The 21,577-nt window shown below is 40.1% G+C and overlaps 1 protein-coding gene and 1 long non-coding RNA gene across 3 annotated transcripts in view; one reads left to right on the top strand and one right to left on the bottom strand.

Moving 5' to 3' along the window:
* tmem74b (transmembrane protein 74B) overlaps positions 1-21,577 on the bottom strand; it is a 35,075-nt gene continuing 13,498 nt past the window's right edge. For both annotated transcript variants that reach the window (XM_080301562.1, XM_080301563.1), the window contains one exon: positions 1-1,083. The gene's annotated coding sequence lies outside the window, so the exon portion shown is untranslated. The remainder of the gene's footprint in view (positions 1,084-21,577) is intronic.
* LOC145428822 (uncharacterized) lies at positions 13,060-20,702 on the top strand. The gene is made up of 2 exons (XR_013909143.1): positions 13,060-13,483; positions 13,613-20,702. It is a non-coding gene; the product is annotated as an uncharacterized LOC145428822 (long non-coding RNA).

Raw genomic sequence — 21,577 nt, 5'->3', positions numbered from 1 at the left:
TGCATTAAAAACAACAGCAATTTTATTGGTCACGTTAACAAAATCAGACTTAAAAACCAGCATCGTCGTTACATACAGGACATGGCTCTTCAGTATGTACAGGAACAAGGCATCGGACCTTTAGAGCGTCACACATTAATAACATGCAGATTCACTGGCCTCCTGAAGCGCACAACGCAGCGTCTTTTAAAACCAAGTGAAGAGCAAAAACAGGAGATGGCAGATATATTTGTAGTTATCGCTGGAGTGAGAATATATTTGCTGAAATCAGTTACATTTGAAACTGTTACATTCAAACGCATTCACAGAAAGTCGTGAATCAGGATTTCAGAATTTTTAAGATTTATAAAATGGTAATGAACAACTCTCACTAATAAACACTGGTCATGGTAGAGCTTTAACAACACAACTCGGTTTGAGACTGTACAAAATCCTCTGTGCTCTTCATTCAATACATCAGTGAGCAAAACAGGTGTCTGTGCAGCTCGAGCAATTTAGATTGTTCTTAGGCGGGACGATAATATCAGCAAATATGCAATCTAATATTTATTATTGGATGAAATTAAAAAAAAAAAACAAAGGTAAGAAAATCCTCTTCACTCTTTGTGGGACTGAGGTTTGGTTTCTTGTAAAAATCATACAAAGTCCTTAAAACTTCCTCTTTAGACAGAAAGAAGCTGATGTATATTTTAAAGAGCATCTGAATCCTCTACAGTAATTACCTGCAGTAACGATCCTTTGCAAGGATTCAAACTTGGAAAAACATACAACAGTTAGCAGCATTTTATGTAGGACTAAAGTTAAAAAGGAAACACTGAGAAACATTTGTGAGACACCAGGTTCACACAGAATACATCACATGAATGCTGTTACAAATAAAACCAGCCTTTAATTATCCTGATCTGGTTGAAGATGGTTGCTTTATCAGGAGCTCAGGCCTGTTTTGGGGGCAACTAAAGCATCATAACTACCCTGTAATTCGAATGGCTCCCTCTTAATGACCGCTGGTTGAAGTTAAAGGGAAAACAAGCATCATAAAAGGATGATTTCCTGCTGTTTCTGAATTTCCACAAACTGGAGAAACTAGAGAAAAGGAAAACAGCAAACAGATTCCTGAGCCACATTCATAAAAGTCTGTGACAAAATCTGTGTCTGTACACAGCTTATAAAGCTCTGTGCATGCACGGTCCCGCTCTCTAAAGTCTTAATTACTGTGAAATTTCATGCATGTACACAAGCATAATTTGCACTCTGGTCTTTAACTGTAGGCGCTTCCGTAATTCAACCTTTGCATTTAAATTCTCTGTAAATTCTCGAGTTATTTTGGCAGGTAAGTAAACACCAATGAAGAACAGCAATTTGTTGATCTCACTGAGAAACATCTAATGAAAACTGTAATGAGACCATCAACTCTGAAATGGTGGTGCTGCAAAGTTTGCTCAAAGAAAGCGGAGTGCTCAATCCAGAACAGTCTGATTGTGCAACTTTTATGCGTCTGGCCTTCTGATAAGTAAAGTTCACAGAAAATACAGGAGGAGCTACTGAGTCGAGTAATATCGAGATTTATTTGACCAGGTTTTCATGAAGACAGAGCTCTGTTCTTCTTTTGTAACAAGTAAACAACTTTAAGATGATTTTTACACAGATATTTGCAACTTAGCACCAAGAGTGAAGAGATAAATGTAGTTCTCTTAAATTCATGAATATAACAATAAATGTGACTATTTTATACTTGGAGTAATAAACCAGCATTATCTCACACACCGCCTGCTCTGTAACAGTCTCTGTAACCCTGGTTTTCGCTCAGGTTAAAGGGCTATGTCACCTTTCTCAAGTAATACAATCATTATAAGACTCAAATATCAACAGAGAGTTTATTTATTTTACTTTCTGCTATTTATAATAATCTGTAATCTATAAACGTTTCCATTAATTTATAATATAACATAACTAAAATTCCACCTTAAAATCAAAGTGATATATCCCTTTAAATTCTTTTTTTTTTTTTTTTTGCTATATTTTGTACTAAACTTTACTTTCATTGTCATATATTCATTGCAAAAGACTCACAGACAAACACAAAACTTCTTTCTCAGGCCACATAATATTTTTCATAGTTTTTGTACACTTCTTAGACCTTAATATGCATCCCTTCATTCTGCTTTCATAAAGCGATATTTCACTTGGACAGAAATGTTTATTTTTTTAAATCTAAATTACTGAACAGTCAGCTGTAAACAGAGGCCGCCTCGGGGGCATCGCTCACTCTTTTATTTCTACTTTTTATGTAACGTCTGAAAATGTTGCTGCTGACACGATTCGAGGCAACGTGACCTCAGATGGTTTCCATGTTTACTTCTTTTAAAGCAGGAACGTCAAACTCATTTGAATGTAATAAACTCAGAGAAAAGTGCAGTGATAACTCAAAGAATCCCATCAGCATGTCCACTCAGGCTTTAATCCACACTATAAGAAATGGATCCATAAAATCACAAAAAAGTACTGACATTAGCCAGACTTTGTTTCCTGATTTAAGAAAAGAGAAATTTTCTGTTATATCACAGATAATTTCTGATTTCTCTTTAATGGAGACAAATGATATTTGATATGGTTCATCTATAAAGAAAAAACAAACTTTTCTGTTATTTAATGCTTTTTCTGTTACTTTTATTGGGATGTGGCAGCCTGAGGTTCAAGCCTTTGTCAGTAGGACCTCAGGCTCAGGAGACAATAACAGTTTGGAGTCTTGTGATTCTTACTTAATGAAAAGTTAAATTTGAGCCCTTCTTCTCTGCAAAGCACGCCGGGCTGGACCTTTGACGGGCCAGTTCTGGCTCTTGTTGTTTGGTACGTTTGACATCCCTGTTTTAAGGCTCCAAAATTAAACTCTCTTAAAACGTTTTTATTCTCATGGTTTGGTCATGATAGGAACTTTCTTTAGATTAAACATGACCATGCTGTGAGCATAAAGGCATTTCATTTGTTATTTAGAGGACAATGCCTTGGAGTTATCTGACTTTAAAGCCTATGTGTATATATCTCAATCAAAGATCCATCAAATCAGGCAAAAACAACATGAATCCTTTATCATTTCAGCTTCATGGAAGCTGACTGACACTGAAGATCGTCCAAAGAACTTTCCACCGGTGTGAAATATCACTTTATCTAATCAAATATACATCTATTACCTCTGCATGTTTCAGAGAAGAAGAAAAAAAAAGTACTTTATACTGAAGTCATGTGACTGTTTACACCAAACTGGCTCGCGTGTGAACGACAGAGATCATGAGATTGGGCGACTCTGCCGCGATGCACCAGCTCCAGCGTTACAGTATTAGTTTGTACATTCATTGAGTCTCAGAGTGAAATGCTACTGTTGTTTGTCACATTTGTACATAAAGGGAAACATCGAGCCGCAGCCTGCAGAAGGAAGGACCTTTCAGAACGCTTACATTTCTGTTTTAACCAGGAGCTTGTTGTCACAGCGACCTGCGGTGGATTTTTTCTGAGGCGCCGGGACGTGTTGTGATTAATGAGAATCAAATCAGGGTCACAACCCTGTGTGCTGCTGAAGTGTCCTTGAGCATCGTTCTGAATCCCAAACAGCTGTGAGAATGCTGTGCTGTGTCTGAACTTTGACCTCTGACCACTCAGTGTGGAGAAATGAGGGAGGGTGAGGACGTTTTTTTCTCTTTTTGTGCAACCAGATTGTTTTTGTTCGTTTTAGCTCTGATATTTCTGCTTTAAACTAGGAAGGAAGGAAAATAAAGATATGCACTAGATGAAGTGGGGGGTGCAGGTGCATGCAGATATTTTTAAAAACATAGAGCAGAGCGAAGTCAAATTGTGCCTGATAACTGTCCGCTAGCATTCACCTCGTCATATTTAAGCTGATACCAGGGCCGTTATCAAAGAGAAACACCCGGCACCAAAGACTCCTGAGCTCTCTGAGAGAACTCTGATGGTAGAAATTCAACTTCCAGGGAAAGTTTTAACCTGTTTTGTGTCCCATAGAGCACTGAAATTACACCTATTTTAGGAAATGCCCCCAAAAATAAGTCCCGAAGCATTTCATGATGACTGCAGAGTGGCGACTTTAATTTGGAATTGATTTGAAGAGCAAATTAGCAAATCACAGAAAGGGCGGGTTGTTCAGGCTGCTTTAACCTTCCCATACCTGAAATGCTACTGTAAGCTGCTTTGCAACCCACCTCCTCCCACTTGTTTTTCTCTTTCTGACTTAATCGGTGTAAAACTCTACCGCCAATGATGCCTTCTCTGTTCTGTGTCTGTGTGGAACAGAGCCATGCTGATAAATATAGCGACTGACCCTGACTGAACAAGGTTCATTTACATTTCCTGATTCAAGCCTATAAAAGGTGAGATTAGAAAATACATTTAACACCTTGTTTTGGTTAAAAAACAAAGTGGGTCGATTGGCAGCGACTTCTAAAAACACACATGAATGTTTCTGTACATAATCACCTTGATTTCCAATCAAGCGGCTGAAAAATGAAACCAATGCAAATGTGTAAACAAACAAACAACCTGCCGTTCTTCTGAATGTCCATTTGAGGCTGACTATGAACGTGAGTCAGTCCCCACAGACTCCGACTTTACAGCAGAAATAAAATGTTTACAGCCTGATGCTAAAATTGTTTTGGCCTCTGTGGACGTTTGTCTTCATTCATAATGTGGCTGCTTTGACTGACTCGTGCTTACACCTGCAGCTGTTAGCTGTGCTGGCTCCACCTTCTCAAATTCAAGTCACTGAACTGGACCTCAACGCCTTGTTGGAGCATTTTAGTGCAATTATCAGACAAATATTATGATGCAGGTTACAGGTCGTCCAACCTTTGCTTCGGAAAGACCAACATGGTGACGGCCAAAACGCTCACGCTCGATTTTCAAAACCTAAAATCCAGAAACAAGCTGGTAAACCCTTCTCTTCCATGAAATGAAATTAGGGTATCATTTCTACAGTGGCACGTTTATCCAGTACTTGTCTTTACATCAATGAGAACAAAGCAAAAAACTTAAAGCTCACAGGTTATTCTGCAAATATTTCTTGGTGCTGGTTTGCCAAGTTGCACTCAGTGAATCAGGGAAACATTAAACCTTCTGTTTATATCCCATAAAACCAGATAAAGAGACTTAATATCATCATATTTTCTCTGTTGTGCAAGGAGTATTACATTTTTATTCATTTTTTAGAATCTACTGAGTATGTCTCAGATGCCAATAAAAGGAAATTTAAGAAAGTCTAGCTGCTAATATTTTATTCATTCAGCCCAGCAGAGTTTTTTGTCGGTTTTATCCTCATGCATTTAAAGTTCTGACTACTCAGCTAAACTCTCCTCTTAGCCTGGAGTGAATTAACGCTCTGATTCTTGGAAAATGTGTAATTTATTTATTCCCACAAAGGCTGAGTGTGCATCTCGTCCTAGCCAGAGGTTTCAGGAGACTCTGAGACACTGTCTCCTCTATCATGTCCTCACAAGGACTTTTCATGACATCCGAGAGCTGCTCTACCAACAGTCCTTTGATATAAATAGACTATTTCCATGGCAACCGAGTCATGGCGGTGCCCGCGGAATAAAGATTGATTTTCTCTCGTGTCTTCGGTCAAAGTTCTTGACATTCAAGGATGTCACAGAGGAAGTGAAACACAGAAACATAGTTTCACACTTTTCAGACGCTAACATCCTCCATCTGTTTACATCTGCTTAATTATAAAATCCATTTGTGCATTTAACTGTGACCTCACTCTTCACCCTTTGTGAGTGCAGCGGCGCTGTAGTAATGCCGTCAGGGCAGGAGTGCAGCTAATAAATATATGCAGACCTATGAGTCACTTTAGCAAACGAAGACAGTGAGTGTTTCTCACTCGTGACTCTTCTTTCCTGATTCCATCTGCATATTCACAAACAGCTCACCTACGTCCTCATCGCAGACTTCATAATGCCCGCCTTCAGGTCTGAATAATGAAGCTGGTGTGGAAGAGCCTCAAAGCTGTATTCCTGCTAATGACCAGCAGGGGCAACGCCCTCTATACTTTGATTGCACCTGTGAGGAAAATGACCCTACTTCTCAATTGATCTTAAACCAGTGCAGACAGTTTCCTGATGAGCTCACAACTTTGGCTGTCAAAAGAAAGCGACAACAGCACAAACAAATTTAGCCAGCATTAAAGGATGTGAGGAGAAGCTCAAGCGTTCGTTTGGTTTCTGCAAATCTGTTTTAAACTTGGCATTTTTCAAAGCTTCCAGCAGCTCAGATATTTATTTTTATTTGCAAAACCAAAATCTGGCAGAACAAAAATCCACAGCAGTCTTTTCTTTGTCTCATGTATGAAACATGTTATTTGGACTCTGAATTCTGTGCAACCTGCGACTGACATTACAAACACACTCAGAATGCAGCTCAGTGATGATTACATTTCTGAATTTCTGCTGGTTTTCTACCATTTTCACACATTTTCACATGTAGTTGATCAAATTCAAACCAATATGAGCTCTAAGACTGAAGTTTTGAAAAAATACTCTCATGCGTGCCCCCCTCCTCCCATCTGAATGAGCTTTTCGAAGTGTAATCCTCATTCTTTCTGTGTCCTCCTCACCTGACTGCATCCATCCACATAACTGAACTAAAGACCCTTTCAAGCCCTTTTCTTCCAGCTCTGTGCATCCAACCTGTGTGAAGTGACCGAGCACCAACAATCGTTCCTTCTGTGATGTTGTTTCTCCCCACTAACATGGACCTGCAGGGTCCACAGGCCTAATCTGTTTCTCCCCCAAAGAGAACCAGGTTCAGACTTGTTTTTTTCCAACCTTGTTAAAACCTTAAGCCTTGTCTTTTTATTTCTGGCTGCCCAGAGGCCAGCGGGGAAACATCAATGTGTTGTTAAGATTCAATATTGAGGAAGGGTACAAGAGGTGATCGAAGAATAACCACACCAATCCGGCCGGGTGAAGTCAAACGATGATTTTAATGAATACACGCGTGGGAAGACACTCTGTACGCAGACAGCCAGTAGTCCTCGACTCAATCAAAGCATGAACAGATATTTTATAGCATCAGGGTTTGTTTACTGACGCCCCTTCATACGTCACAGACACATTTTATACATAGATCAAATCAAAACCACAACGACTTTTGACACAGTTTAAAAGAACAATTGTCTCCTATCTTCACAACAGGTGCTTCCTGTCACTGCCGGATGCTCGCAGCAGTTCTGCGACAAACTGCTCTTTGCAACATCAGCAAAACATGATTAAACTTTCACCTATAAATGATTCTCTAACTGAGTGTGTGTGTGTGTGCGTCTGTGTGCTAACCACAATTGCACCCTGTTTCACCTCGCGACTAGCTCCTGACCCCTCACCAGACAGAGAGACAGAAACCACTCTCGTATATGTAATAATCGAACTGAAACTATGGATATGACTTTTACTAAATAAATGTTTTAATCAAGAACCTCTACTAAACATAATAACTGTGTGCATAAGCATCTTAAGGCCTTCTTAAAGCTATCTGTTACATTGTTAAAGCAATGATCATACTGTTGCTTAAAATAACTTCCTGCTTGTGCAAACTCTCTGCAAGCCTGTTTCCTGTCAGCCTGTGACTTTTAGCCTTTCTGAAAGACACACACTGTTCTACCCCTGAATGCAATATCCATGCTGCAAATTATATTATTAATGCAATGACAATTATTTACCAATAGCAGTAAAATAATTTCCCTCCTCGACACTCCCCCTTTTGACCTCTGGAAAACCAGAGGTCACAATACATTGTGTCCTCACGCAGACCCTTCTCTGGTGGTCTCGAACCTCGAGATCTCCAGGATCCTCGCCCCTCCTGTGGTCTTCTGCAAAGGAAACAAAACACCTTTTCTTGCATCTCCCTAACTTATCCTATCTGAGACTCTTTAATCAAAAGCCTGATCCTAATTATCTTCTTAACTTATTGACTTGTATTTATGTATACTCTTCAACGTTACTCATCCCTTTAAAACTCTTTGAGCCCTGCTTTCACGTCCGGTTGCTCGCTCTATTTTCCCTTATCTGATCATCAACCTCCTGTGCACAAATTGTCGCTGCTGCAAGTTCCTCTACTCTAAAAGAAAACAACCACTTTAATCAATTAAGTTTAAGCATATAAGCAATTACTCCTGTATACATTTCATCATAGGTAAATGCTGCCTTGAAACAACTCCTATGTGTTAACTTCATTTTAACCTCACATTTCCTATGTTATAACCCATTTTGGTATAGCCTTTTTATTTCATTTTGCTCCTTTTAATGTAACAATACCTCCTAATTCTAGTTTATCAGACTTAACCAAAATATATGCTTTCCTTCCTCTTTGGTCCTTCTTTAAGTTCAGTTAAAAGCTAAATGAATTTAAGGCCTTTTGCCTGGAATCAATACTGTCATGTGTGTTTCTTAACTCTGTGTCTGTAAGCGTGTGCAATCCTTCATGTACTCATATTACCCTCACAGTAGATTGGCTAATCATAGCGCTAGCCAAAGGCTCGTGACCCTCCAGAGACAAATTTGAGCCACAACTCCTTTAAAAGCACAAAATGCAATATGTATAAAAATCATTTCTCCGTATAAGCTCCCCCTTTATCCTAAAGATAAACCTATGTAATATCTGTATGTGTAAGCCTACATTATAACCACTTCTTCTAAAAATCAAAAAATCAAACCTGTTCTACTCCTTCAACCCTCACTAATTTTCCCTCTAAGATTTATTCACAGCTTTGAAAAACCGGCATTGTATCTTCTAAACAGGATTCAGTTCTGTCATGGTCCTGGGCCATGTTGGCCCAGTATTCTTGGTTCCTTGTATTTTCGCTCCTTATTTAGGCCAGGTTTTCTGAGGTGTCCTGTTGTGGTGTTCCCTAAGTGTTTTTTCCCTTTGTGGCTCTTACCCCCTTGTGCCCCTCTGTGTATTTATGAGCTCTCGTCTCTCTTTGTGTTTATTCCATGTTTCCCCCCAGCCTGTTATGTCTGTGTTCTCCCCGTGCTTTCTCTCCTCCTGTCTGAACCTCTGTGTACTTCCTGTTTTACTTTGACAGTCTCTCGTCAGTATGCGTAATGTTGTGTTCACTCCTGCCCTGTCTCGTTATGTTTATCAGTGTCACCTGTGTTTCCCACCTGTGTGTAATCTCCCTATGTTCTCTGGGTGTATTTCCCCGGACCTCCCTGCATCCTCGTTTCTGGTTTGTTTTATTAGCTTACCCAGTTTAGGTTTCCGGTTTCTTGTTTTTCCACCAGTGCTGTTTTGTGCCCACCGTTGGGTCCTTTTCTACAACTCCACACGGCTTGCCTCGCAAACCGTGACAAGTTCACTTTTAATCCTTTAACCTTAACTTAAAAATAACAGTTTCAGTTTTACCATATCCAAATGATCAAAAACCCAAAAGGTCCTAAAATGATCCTAAATTATTAAACAATTAAATTATTAAACCCTAAACCCCCCTTTATCTTGATACATTTCATGTGTCAAGATACTATACAAAACTTAAAACTGCTCAGTTTTCCCCACTCATGATCCAATCTATGTCATAAAAATAAACTTAAAACAGAACAGTTATCAGTCATGTGCTTCTTCAAACAATGATAACTGAGTTACATCAAAAAATATTTCCCCTTTAGCATTTGGCATTCTCCCAACAATATACTATAATCCCATAATCTAACCCCAATCAACAAAACAAAACAGAAATTTTTCTGGTAAAAGCAAATTGTTTATCCACATTTATTCATCCTCACTCACATACAGTCTCACATTCACTCACATGCAGTCACACCATATATTTGCTGATAGTGGAGCTTCCCGCACGGTCAGATACTCCACCCTCAGCAAAATGAGCTCCGTCATTTTTTATTTTCCATAGGAAAATATTTCTTTATACTTTTGGACTGGATTGACTCGCATAAAATCCTTTTTACAGGGACTTACGACCTGAATAGTCCCCAGGTAGCTTTCTCCTCAGCCAATTGTAATCTGGGAAGCCCCCTTATATTTGCTCCTCCCGAGAATTTTCAGCGCCGTTATTCACTGTTGCAGGCCTGCTTAAAACAGAAATGAAAAATAGAGCTGATTGTTAGCTCATAAGAACAAAACAAAATCACCTGACAGGTTGTCTTTAAGTGCACTGTTACAAAATAATGGGCCCAATTTTAGACATGTCCATGTTTCCTAAAACTCCCTCTATTAAAAACAAAAATAACAACAACAACCTACCTGACAGAATCAACCCATCACCACAACAACCTTAAACACACAAATCTTGCCACCACATAATTTCACCTCCTCAATACACCAAAAGTCTCATTAAAACCACTCAATTTGCACACAAAAATCACCCCCTTATGCTCTATAACATACTTCAATTCAGCATAAAACCCCCTTACGACATCATATAATCACTAAACTATAAATTTCCTACCCCAATCTGCACTTCTCGTCTCTGCTATGCTTCCTCTTCCTGAAAGTCACAGTCACACACACACTCAGGAAGTTCTTTCGTCACCACACACTCCAGCTAATTTGCATACTGAATCATCTCTCAAGAAGCTGTAACAACAGAAACATATGTTTAAACATTCCCAACTCATAAAATCATTTTATTTCTTCCAACAGTGATCACTAGTGTTGATCACTCAGTACGAGAGCACTCCTAAGTCACTCTTTTTTAAAACTACTTTAATCCCTTTTTTTGTTTTCATAACTCCCTTTGTCATATGGCTTATTCTATTCCTCAATTACAAACTCAAATGTATTTTATTAAGCATTCACACCCTTGTATCATTCATACAAAATAGCAAGCTGTTCTTCATTGCCTATGTTTGTGTTCTTAGCCAGGTTTAATCAGTGTCTATGCATTAAACTCCATGAGCTTGTCTTGTCTTTATAAGTTTAATGCATTTCCTGTTTGTGTGTGTGAATTTGCATATGGTGCTTTTACAGTGTGTCAGACTCCTTCATAATTTTGCCTTTAAACAGTCAATTTTCTCCTCCCCAACTTTACTAACCCAAATTCTGATTTCCTACCTTAAATAGCAGCATTCCTTGTCCTCAGCCAGAAGGTAGGGCTCCACTTGCCACTTTCCACCTCCACCCTAGCCCAGCGGTCTTACCCGTCAGGTCCGAGAGTATTCGTGACTGTGCCTGCCTTAGGTTGTCCCAGGGTTTCGAGGTGGGATCTTACCCGTCATGGGCTATCCAGCCTTCCATACTCGCCTGATACGGGGCCCAAGTGGGCAGGGGAGGGAACACACTGGCTCTGGGAATTAAAGGAATGTAAGCTGCTTCCTTCATTGCATCTTATGTTAAACTATCTCTATAATAAGCTATCTCAATTCTGACTCCTTCCTAGAATAATTTCACATATGGCACTTTGTGTATGTGTGTTTTCTATTCATTAATGTAATTGTCAGTTATTTTCTCTCCCGGTCAGGGAACCACATTATTTTCTCTCTTCATTTTATTTTCTTTTGTTTGTTTGTGACGTTCTACTTTAGTTCTACTAAACCTTGATGTAAAAAACAATACTCCCTTATTTCATGCACACACTCTGCATTTTGCCTACACACACACTTCTCTCTCAGACTTCCCCTGTTCACACATCACCTTATATGGGCATGCAAACTTCCTGTCACCCACACCATTTCCTGTTACACCCACACCGCCCGCAGCTGCTCAGAGCAGCTCAAACTGCTTTGCTGTTTCTCCAGGCTAATCAAACTTATTTTGTATTTACAATCTACAAACCCTCTGTAATTCTACTAACTTTTGACCTAAAATGTAGCATCATTCACACAATGATTTCATAATCCTCTCACACACACCTTTTAAATAAACTAAACTCTTATAACATCACTCATGCCTCTCTCAAATTAAAAACACTTTCAAAGTTTAAAACGTCCTACTTTACATCACCCAAGAAATACCTCTCACACCTTTATTCATCATGTCAAAGCTTCTAGTCACCGCATTCACACTTAAACTGTGACTAGAGTTGAAGAATATAACTCAAAACACAATTTCCTAAGAGTATTTTAGACATGCTTGTCATAATCAAAAAAGCAAGTAAAAAACAAACAAACAAAAAATTGAAACCTCCATTAATTCTCACCGCACACACAAGAAATTGAAAAATAAAACCCACCAGCAGCTAATGCTGGAGAACAGTTACTACTGAAAGTCATGTGTTAGTCTTAAGTATATACAGTGCACTCAATATATTTATATATCTACATCCAAACTCAGTCAGTTACTATGCATCCCCTACGGCAACTCAAAACTTTATTTATAGTCCTTTACTAAACATAAATGGCATTTTAAACACACACTCAACACTGTTTGCAGCAGTATTTGTAAAACCAACTGTGGCTTAAACAGTTCACTGCTTACTCATTTGCATTTTCACTCACACACACCGTCTAAAAATAGCAGCAGCATTGCCTCAGACTCCTTTCACACAGAGATCTCTTATTACAAAGACGTCTTATATTTACAACTACTGTCAGATCTGTCAGCTTTAGCGCCTACACAATTTTAGACAAATTTAAAATAACCGCCCAGCGGATAAACTCCCTGAGTTTTTTGCGACCAATTAACCAGTATCAAGACTTTAACTGTTTCTGGCCTCATTTCTAAAATCCCTAACTCAATTTAAAAGCGTCAACCAACCCAAACTTTACCTGAAGCTCTATTTTTGGCATTTCACAGCCAAGGCTTACCTCGAAGTGTTAAGTTAAAGTTACACGCCCGAAGTCCAACTTCTCCTGTCCAAAAAAGCGCAGATACCGTTGCAAACGGTAAGGAGACTAACTCCTAGCTATTTTGGAGGTTCCCAAGTTCTCCCCGGTTGCCAACCGTACTAACCCTATTCGCCGATAGGTCAGGGCCAAGCGTCCTCGGCCAGGAGGGAGCATTACCTCCGAGAACTGCGCTTCCTAGCAGACTCGAACTGCCGTTCTAGAATAATTTATAATACTTTGAAACAACAATCAACACCCGAAACAAGTGTATAACTGAAGAAAATATTGTTCAGCTTTAAACATTATTCAGCTTTAAATATTGTTCAGCTTTAAACATTATTCAGCTTTAAATATTGTTCAGCTTTAAAGTTACTGTGCAACTGTGTAATAAAAATGTGCTCACGACTTTGGCCTTGAGAGCGATAAGAAGCGATCGCCTCATCCTGCAGGTGAAAGATATCTGCAAGCGAAGAGACTAGAACACCCAAGGCCGATTTCCTTTTATGGAGTTGTTTTTCTGCTAATGCAGCACTTTCCTCACAACCCCCTCCTGTAAGTTTTAGAGAATATATACCCATCCTCACAGCAAATATTTGGAATCTCTTGATGTGAGCTGCGTTGAGAGTTTGTCTCTGTCTCAATAAAAGTTCACTGATTCCCCATCTGCAGCAGGTGTCCGGTTGTCTTCATTCTCCGCCAGCCTGGTTAAGTCAATTCCTCCTTAACATCTAAAAGAACCTATTTAATGAAGGAAGACGGGTTCACTTTGTGTTTAATATTATTCTATTGCTGTTGTTGTTTTTTTTATATCCTTCAATTGGCGTCACGAACAGGATCCGCTCCAGGTCAAACTGGAACGGGAGGGAGGACATCGGCCGTGGTCTGAGTGAACGGAGTTTGGACAAAAGCTGTGTACACACAAAAAACAAGGTAAGCAGACCTTTTATTTCTGCTATATTGAACATTATAAAAATACTTAGTGTCCAAACTCCTAGTAATTCATAACCAAAATTGTCTGGCTTACTTAAGGCTTGTTGAGAATCAGACAAGTGAATAAGAGATAAGTGAATAAGAAATAAGTGAATAAGTGAATAAAGATAAGAGTGAACTGAGGTCTGACCACGGTTGCAGCCGACGGGTTTGCTCTCCGGTGTCGGATACATACCTCAGCAGGTCTGGGACCTTGAAAGGGTTTATTAGTAACGCCTTTCTAAACAAATTAAAAGGTTAAAGGCCTTGAGAATATTTTTTAGTAATATTCTCTAAACTACAGAAGGGTTAGGAAGGCCCAGAGGACTTTATTAGAAAAGATCCTCTAAAACTTAAAAGGAGAAGTACTGGTTGGAGTCCAAAGGAGGGGTCCCTTTGATCAATAGGAGAAAACGGATCTCTTCTTAAAACCCCGATGATTTTAGTGTTTTAAATGTTTTGATGTTCTGTTTGATATTGGACACACATAAATACACGCTGAATGCTTGCTGTGGAACACTGGGCAGGACAGTTTGGTTCTCCGTGTTCACAGATTACACAATTAAAGGAACTAGGTTCCTCTTTTGGTTAAAATAATACACCACACATAGAATTTTTTTTACACATTTATTACATACATAAGGAGGGTAATGAGTGACTGCAGGTAATGTATGAAGTGTGAATGAGACGTGTGAACAAGGTGACAACCAACTAGCACCCCTATCAGGAAGCTCTAGGCAAGGTTACCCGCCAGACTCCGGTTTGGTAGAAGCTTGGTAACACCTGAAGGGATATTTCAGTGCTGACTCACCTTTAAAGCAGCGCCCCAGCTGATTAGTGCCTAACAGAGGCAGAAACCCAGCTGGCCCAAATTCTCCTTTAAAATCAATAAAAGAACACTCCTCCATTGACAGTAAAATGGATGGAGAATTAGATCGAGAAACTAATGATGATGGTTGGGGTCCCGGTGTTATTCTTAGCACATTGGGAGAACAATTAACATGTGTTGAGACAGTCATCAACTCCACACACCAGCCTAAAGAAGCAAAAAAGCAGAAAGAGTCATTGAGGAAAACAGCTGAAAGATGCTTTTAAATTAGTCAAAAAGTTAGGGGTAACCTCTTCTGGCATATGTCTATGCGGGCCCGTGTGTAAATAGAACATAAATTACCGGTGTGTGTAAATAAAGTGTAAAATAGTGGTATAAACTGTCTGTTGAATTTCTCCTGAGTGTTGAAAAAAGGAAAAACTCTTTTCTGCTCTCTCTGAGAGAGGGGCTGTGTGTGTGAGACAGGAAGTGTGCATGCCCATAGAAGGAAAGAGATGAGGTAAACTCTGTGCAGATAGACCGAAGTAAAAAAAAAAAAAAAAAAAAAAGGAAAAGGGTCTCTCTCTGTCTCTGTGAGAGAAAAAAGGTGGGGGCCGAGTGAGCCCGCGGGGCCGAGCGGGTCCGCGGGAGCGAGCGTGTATGCTGTATGAGGAAGAAGGGAGTGAGAGGGAGCGAGTGAAAAGAGTAATCGAGTATTTGGTGATTTTTTTTATTATTTCAGAGGCACTGGGTAAGAGTTTTGACTTTAGCTGTGAGAGTTGTGAAAAGAGCAGGTTTTTCTTTTGTTGTAGACTGTGAGTAATCGGTGTTTTTCTGCCTATTGTGCTGCGTGGAAGACACAGAAGTGTAGAAATGTTTGTGGTTTATCTTTGTTTGACGTTTTATATAGAGTTGGTTGATTCAGGGTGATTTCTCCCGTTTAAGGGAGGAGTTGCATTGTGGTTATGTTAAAGCTTTGCTGTAGGGGTATGTGTGTGATTTTGTGCTGGCTTCGCATGTTTAAATGGATGCATAGAAGTTTGTCAGTGAGAAATTGTTATGGTGGGGTTTTAAAGTTAGTAAAGAGTCAAACAACGCCCGCTGTTTTAAAAAGGCCCAAAACATCATAAAAGACACCTCACATCCTGGCCACTCCCTGTTCGAACTGTTGCCCTAAGGCAGACGGTACAGGGCAATTAGAGCAAGGACTAATAGACTCAAACACAGCTGTTATCCAACTGCAATAACACGTCTGAATACTACAAAATGTCCACCATGCCACTCTTGTGTTAATCTATGCACGGTCTGAAGCATGACGGTGGGAATACTTAGTATTTTAAGTATTCTATCTATTTTATTGATTGAATTTTATTGTTTTTTTATATTTGATATTACTAGGGATGATGCAATGATCAGGGACCATTCTTAATGTCGTCGGTCTCATGACAATGACAATAAAGTTTTTGATTTTGATTCTGATTCTGAAATACACCCTCCTCAAGAGTTCAATGATTTAGGCAGTTATGTTTATACAAATACTAAATGTATGTTTAGTGTCTTCATACAGGTGTTTTTTCTTAACCTGGAAGCCTGAGTACGGCAGCAGAAGACAGGCCAAGCTTTGGCTAAAATTCACGGCTGGACACCAGAGTTGTCCTCACCCCTCCCGGTAAAACAAAAAAGAGAGAATGTAGTTTGAGGCGGGTTTTTCTTGCTGAACCGCTCTGGGTGCTGTGTCCCTGAATCTCACCGGTGTTAACCTCTGGCGGAAGACATGGAGAAAAGGAAAAGATGTTCCTGGTAAATCACTGAAACAAATAAAACCACACACAACCAGAGAAAGATATGAGAAGGGTGAGGAACAGACACATGTGCGTGTTAGAGAAATGCCTCGTTTGAGAAAAAGTTAAAGTAACCCATATACAGACGCACCCATACATGCAATGAAGAAACAGCTTACATACATGTGCACGTACATGCGAGGTTAAAGTAGCGACACTTAACATACACCTGTTTTTAAATGATATAGTTCATACATTACTGACAATTAAACGCTTTGGGTTGCAGGACAACAACGTAACGTTAAAAGACAAAGACACTGGTCTGAGGATTAAGTGAGGACACGACAAATTTAGTGGTTAAAAGGGTCGACTTGGGACATGTTTTTGTTGATTGTTTAAGACAAATGACTACTGAATGATAGGAAATTCCTTTTTAGGTTTCTAAACAGGATCTTAAGAATTTTAACACGTACCTGTGTTGTCCTGTCAACTTGAGGGGTTAGGAGTTGATTATATGGTGAAAAAAAAAAAAAAAAAAAAAACAAAAACAAAAAAGGGGGGAGACGAGATCTCGTTGTTTCTCCCCTCTCGGGATAACACAGCCAACACAGCACAGCCAACACAACATCATTTTCCTGTTCGCCTGTTTTGTTTTGTTTTTGTTTTTTCTGAGAGCCGAAGCTGACCTGGACTCCTACCCTCCCCTCTACCATCGTTGCCCTCTCCGCGACCATCTTTGACCCTTTGACCCCTGAAGGCCACAGCAGCTGGACTCACAACAACAACTTGAGGATGTCAACAGTGCTGCAAAAGAGTGATCTCATGCAGCAGAGACGGAGAGCACTAAACCTAAAGCCCGTTTCACTACACGGGGGAAATTCCCAGGCTGCGTCAGCTGACAGAGCTGTGACGAGACGCGCATTAAGCCCGGAGGAAAAGGGACGGTGAGCAGAAGGATGCTGACCTCTGAGAAGAGCCGAACAGCAGAGCTGCAGAAGGCCGTGGAGCAAAGTAAGGAAGATGCAGGCAGCTGCAACAACGGATGAAAACAGACCCAAAGAGGAGGGGAGGACCCTAGGCCATGCGTCAGGCCGCTGGTTTACCTAAACTACAGAACAGGAAGGTGATGAACACAAACATATACCAACACACGAACACACACTTCTGCATGCGCCTACTTAGAATGAAGGGAAACACACACATGAACACTTATGCACTTGTTGAGGGAGTAAAAACTGATACATACCCATGCACTAAAATCAAAATGTTGATTTAATTTACTAAGAAGTGACACACAATGCTCTAGCTGCTGCAATGAAGAATGCTTTACTGACAAAGGCTCAATGCTGCACACAACAAAGTCAAATACAGAATTTGCTATAATAATAAGCCCAGAGGGCATTTGTGTGGTCTGGGGAGCAGAGTCCGGAGCGGTTTGGTTATGAAAATGATGCCCGTGCGAGATATCTGGGGCTTAAGGCCTCGACTTAATTGTTTACTCTACACTAAAAAGAAAAGAAAACACTCTGAGCAGTGGTGCAGAGTGAAAACGAGGAATTAACAGTGTGAGTTTTATTTCAGAGCGCCACGTCATTGTGATGGAGATTTAATAAAGGAGGAACACACGGACAAAGAAGAAGAGAAGGGGGGGCAGCTCTTGAACGCGATTGCCTGAGGCATTAAAGTTCTGTACTAAATTCTGGTTTCCAGTGTGAGAAAAGTCACGCAGTGCCAGTAGTAGAGCTAGGTTGAGTGATGATTCTAAATTACTGTAAGTAAATCATCGTACACCGTTCAAGTTTCATGAAAACGGGGATCTAGACTTTGTTGAACCCTAGGCAATTTGAACAGGTAAAAGTCGAGTGACCAAGTAGCAGTTGAATAAAAGTCATTGAATAAGTGTTGAAATAAACTGGCAGAATTAAGAGAATTAAAACATTTCAAGAGCTCAACTTACTTAATGGTTCAATTTTGTTTCACGAACGCAAAACATATAGGTTTATGAATATGAAAAGGTTGAGGTGGTGTTGATTTGACTCTGTGTAGGTTTAGGTTGGTATTTTTATTGATGGGAAGAATATTCAGTGACAAGTCCTAAGACCCGGGCGTCTGCATTTTGTTTTTGTTATTTTTCATTTTATTTTGTTTTATATTTACTGATTTTTGTTTGTGAATCTTTTCTTTAAGCAGATCTGCACATCGGAAATTACAAGCATTACACGTCGGCGAGAAAATTGTTGTAAGTGAGTTTCTCCGCATTGAAATGGGTTCTGGAGGAAACACTTGTGGGGACAATTAGAAACGAGAGTCCCTGTTTAAAAAAGGATTCGGCGAGGTAATCCAAACTCAAGTTCTTGTTTCTTTTTGAGATGACGTCATTTTGCTGAGTGTGGAAACTAGATGCGACGACAGGTTTCACTATCAGCAAAGAACGGATGAATGGATGAAAGACTGGGAATAAAAACAAACGGACTGACTGGTAAGAGATGACAAGACTTGACCATGACTCAAGGTTAACCACCTCCACCTAGATAGGATAAAAGGGTGGATGAATTTATGTGGGTTTCTTTTACAGGAGTAGAAGGATGACAAAATATTCGAGGATGAGTGAACCTGTAAATGCCATTTTTGTGTCTTGTGTTGCTTACAGAGGTAACTGCGCAGCGTTACCATTTACATTTTCTTCCCTACAGGGTTACAGTTTTAATGTTTTTCTATTACAGGATTTCTGGGCGGATGTGTGAAGAAACGGTGTTTATGGGTTAGGAGTTGGGGATGCTATTACACTGTATTCTGGTGAGAGTGTTGGGGGAGACACACCCTGTCTTGACAACTGTGATTCTTTTACAGGAAATGTTTTATAGCACCTATGGAATAAGGATGTCTGACTACGGTCAATGTGCTGCTAATGTTTGCTTTGCTTTGGTGAGAGGGGTGCAGTAGAAAACAGACAAGTGACATGACAACAAGTAATAATAACAGATAACAAATTTGGGGACAGTTTGACCTAGAGCCCACTAACTGGCCATTAGGGGCTCTCTCTCTCATTGCCCAAAGGGTGAATAAAGCAAATTGTGGCAATAATAGTGATTTAATGATTGGAGAAACCTGAACATGATACTTGTCTGTTGAGCTGAATCGTTTATTACTCTTATGATTTTCCGGTGGGACTATGAAGATTTTTTGGTACAGATTGCAGGTTGTTGCTCTTTAACTCCTAGAACACGCCCTTGGCGAGGTGGGGGGAACTGGACCACCTTTCTGTGCCCCATCATCCTCTATTAGACGACATCCAAGCTAAGTAAACATGTCTTGGCCCTTTCCCCCTGAAATGACAGGCAGGCAAAGATGTTGCGTATTTGTTTGCTTCCTGGCCCTGGGTCTCATTCCCATTGGCATAATCCTGATCTGTGAAGGGCCCCCGACACTTATGACACCTTCAAGTTCAAAAGCTTCGCCCCCTTCTGACAGTCCCAATCTGACAAATGTAGCCCCTAGGGTCTTGCCCACCACTTCCTCTCCAGTTTTACCATATTCACTTTTGAATGTCCTTAGCAGTTACCGTTCTGAGTTTATTTTACGGTTGATTTATTCTTTTACATTTTCACGTTTATATCTCTCATTATTATAGTATACTCTGTACTCTCCACATTTTTATCATTACTTATGCTTTTTGGTTGCTGAGTTACAGGAACTGTTAATTTTGTGTCACTACCCTGGTTGCACTAACTCGTTGTACCCTTGTGTGCAGGACAGCTGTTACTGCTTTCGTCGGGAACCGAGACTGCTTGCAGCCGACCCCTGGGCAGGGTGGTGCCTGGACTCTTTTCTCCTCATCTGCAATGACAGATAAAGACAAATGAAAAGACCCGAGGAGTTTTTCGAGCCAGGCTTCGACACGTCTCTGTGTTCCTTTGATTGTTACTTATTTTTGTGTGTTGACCCATTTAAGATGGGTCAAAAGGGGGATTTGAAGAAAATATTGTTCAGCTTTAAACATTATTCAGCTTTAAATATTGTTCAGCTTTAAACATTATTCAGCTTTAAATATTGTTCAGCTTTAAAGTTACTGTGCAACTGTGTAATAAAAATGTGCTCACGACTTTGGCCTTGAGAGCGATAAGAAGCGATCGCCTCATCCTGCAGGTGAAAGATATCTGCAAGCGAAGAGACTAGAACACCCAAGGCCGATTTCCTTTTATGGAGTTGTTTTTCTGCTAATGCAGCACTTTCCTCACAACCCCCTCCTGTAAGTTTTAGAGAATATATACCCATCCTCACAGCAAATATTTGGAATCTCTTGATGTGAGCTGCGTTGAGAGTTTGTCTCTGTCTCAATAAAAGTTCACTGATTCCCCATCTGCAGCAGGTGTCCGGTTGTCTTCATTCTCCGCCAGCCTGGTTAAGTCAATTCCTCCTTAACATCTAAAAGAACCTATTTAATGAAGGAAGACGGGTTCACTTTGTGTTTAATATTATTCTATTGCTGTTGTTGTTTTTTTTATATCCTTCATAACTGAGGCAGGTGCAACCTAGTGGCCAATTTGACCGCTCAGGTCCACTCTTATGACCAAATTTGGACTCTAACCAACACAATAACCAATTCCCTACCAACTACTTGAGACTCTAACTCAATTTCTTTGGGACTTCAACCCATTATTTAAACTTTTCTTATCAGACTCTTAACTACTTTCATTTCTTCTTAGCAGAACTCTAACTGCATCAACTCATGAGATTTTTCATCAAAATCAAAACAGACATCCACCAGTAATTTCAGTGAGTAGACTTAAATTTTATCATATCCAATTTGGCACACTTTGGAAATAATTCAACAGGTAGTGCCTTACCTTTTGGATAAGCCGGCTTATGCCCACTCACTTAGACCACTGGAATTCACGTCTGCCCGTCAGACCACCCAAGACCCCGGATTTCTCCGTCCAAACCTCCAACTCTCCTTCCCCAATAACCGGACGAAGCCCCCAAATGTTAAGATTCAATATTGAGGAAGGGTACAAGAGGTGATCGAAGAATAACCACACCAATCCGGCCGGGTGAAGTCAAACGATGATTTTAATGAATACACGCGTGGGAAGACACTCTGTACGCAGACAGCCAGTAGTCCTCGACTCAATCAAAGCATGAACAGATATTTTATAGCATCAGGGTTTGTTTACTGACGCCCCTTCATACGTCACAGACACATTTTATACATAGATCAAATCAAAACCACAACGACTTTT

This window comes from Astatotilapia calliptera, chromosome 5, assembly GCF_964374335.1.
Source record: "Astatotilapia calliptera chromosome 5, fAstCal68.1, whole genome shotgun sequence".
NCBI lineage: Eukaryota > Metazoa > Chordata > Actinopteri > Cichliformes > Cichlidae > Astatotilapia > Astatotilapia calliptera.
This window is presented reverse-complemented; position numbering and strand designations above follow the sequence as displayed.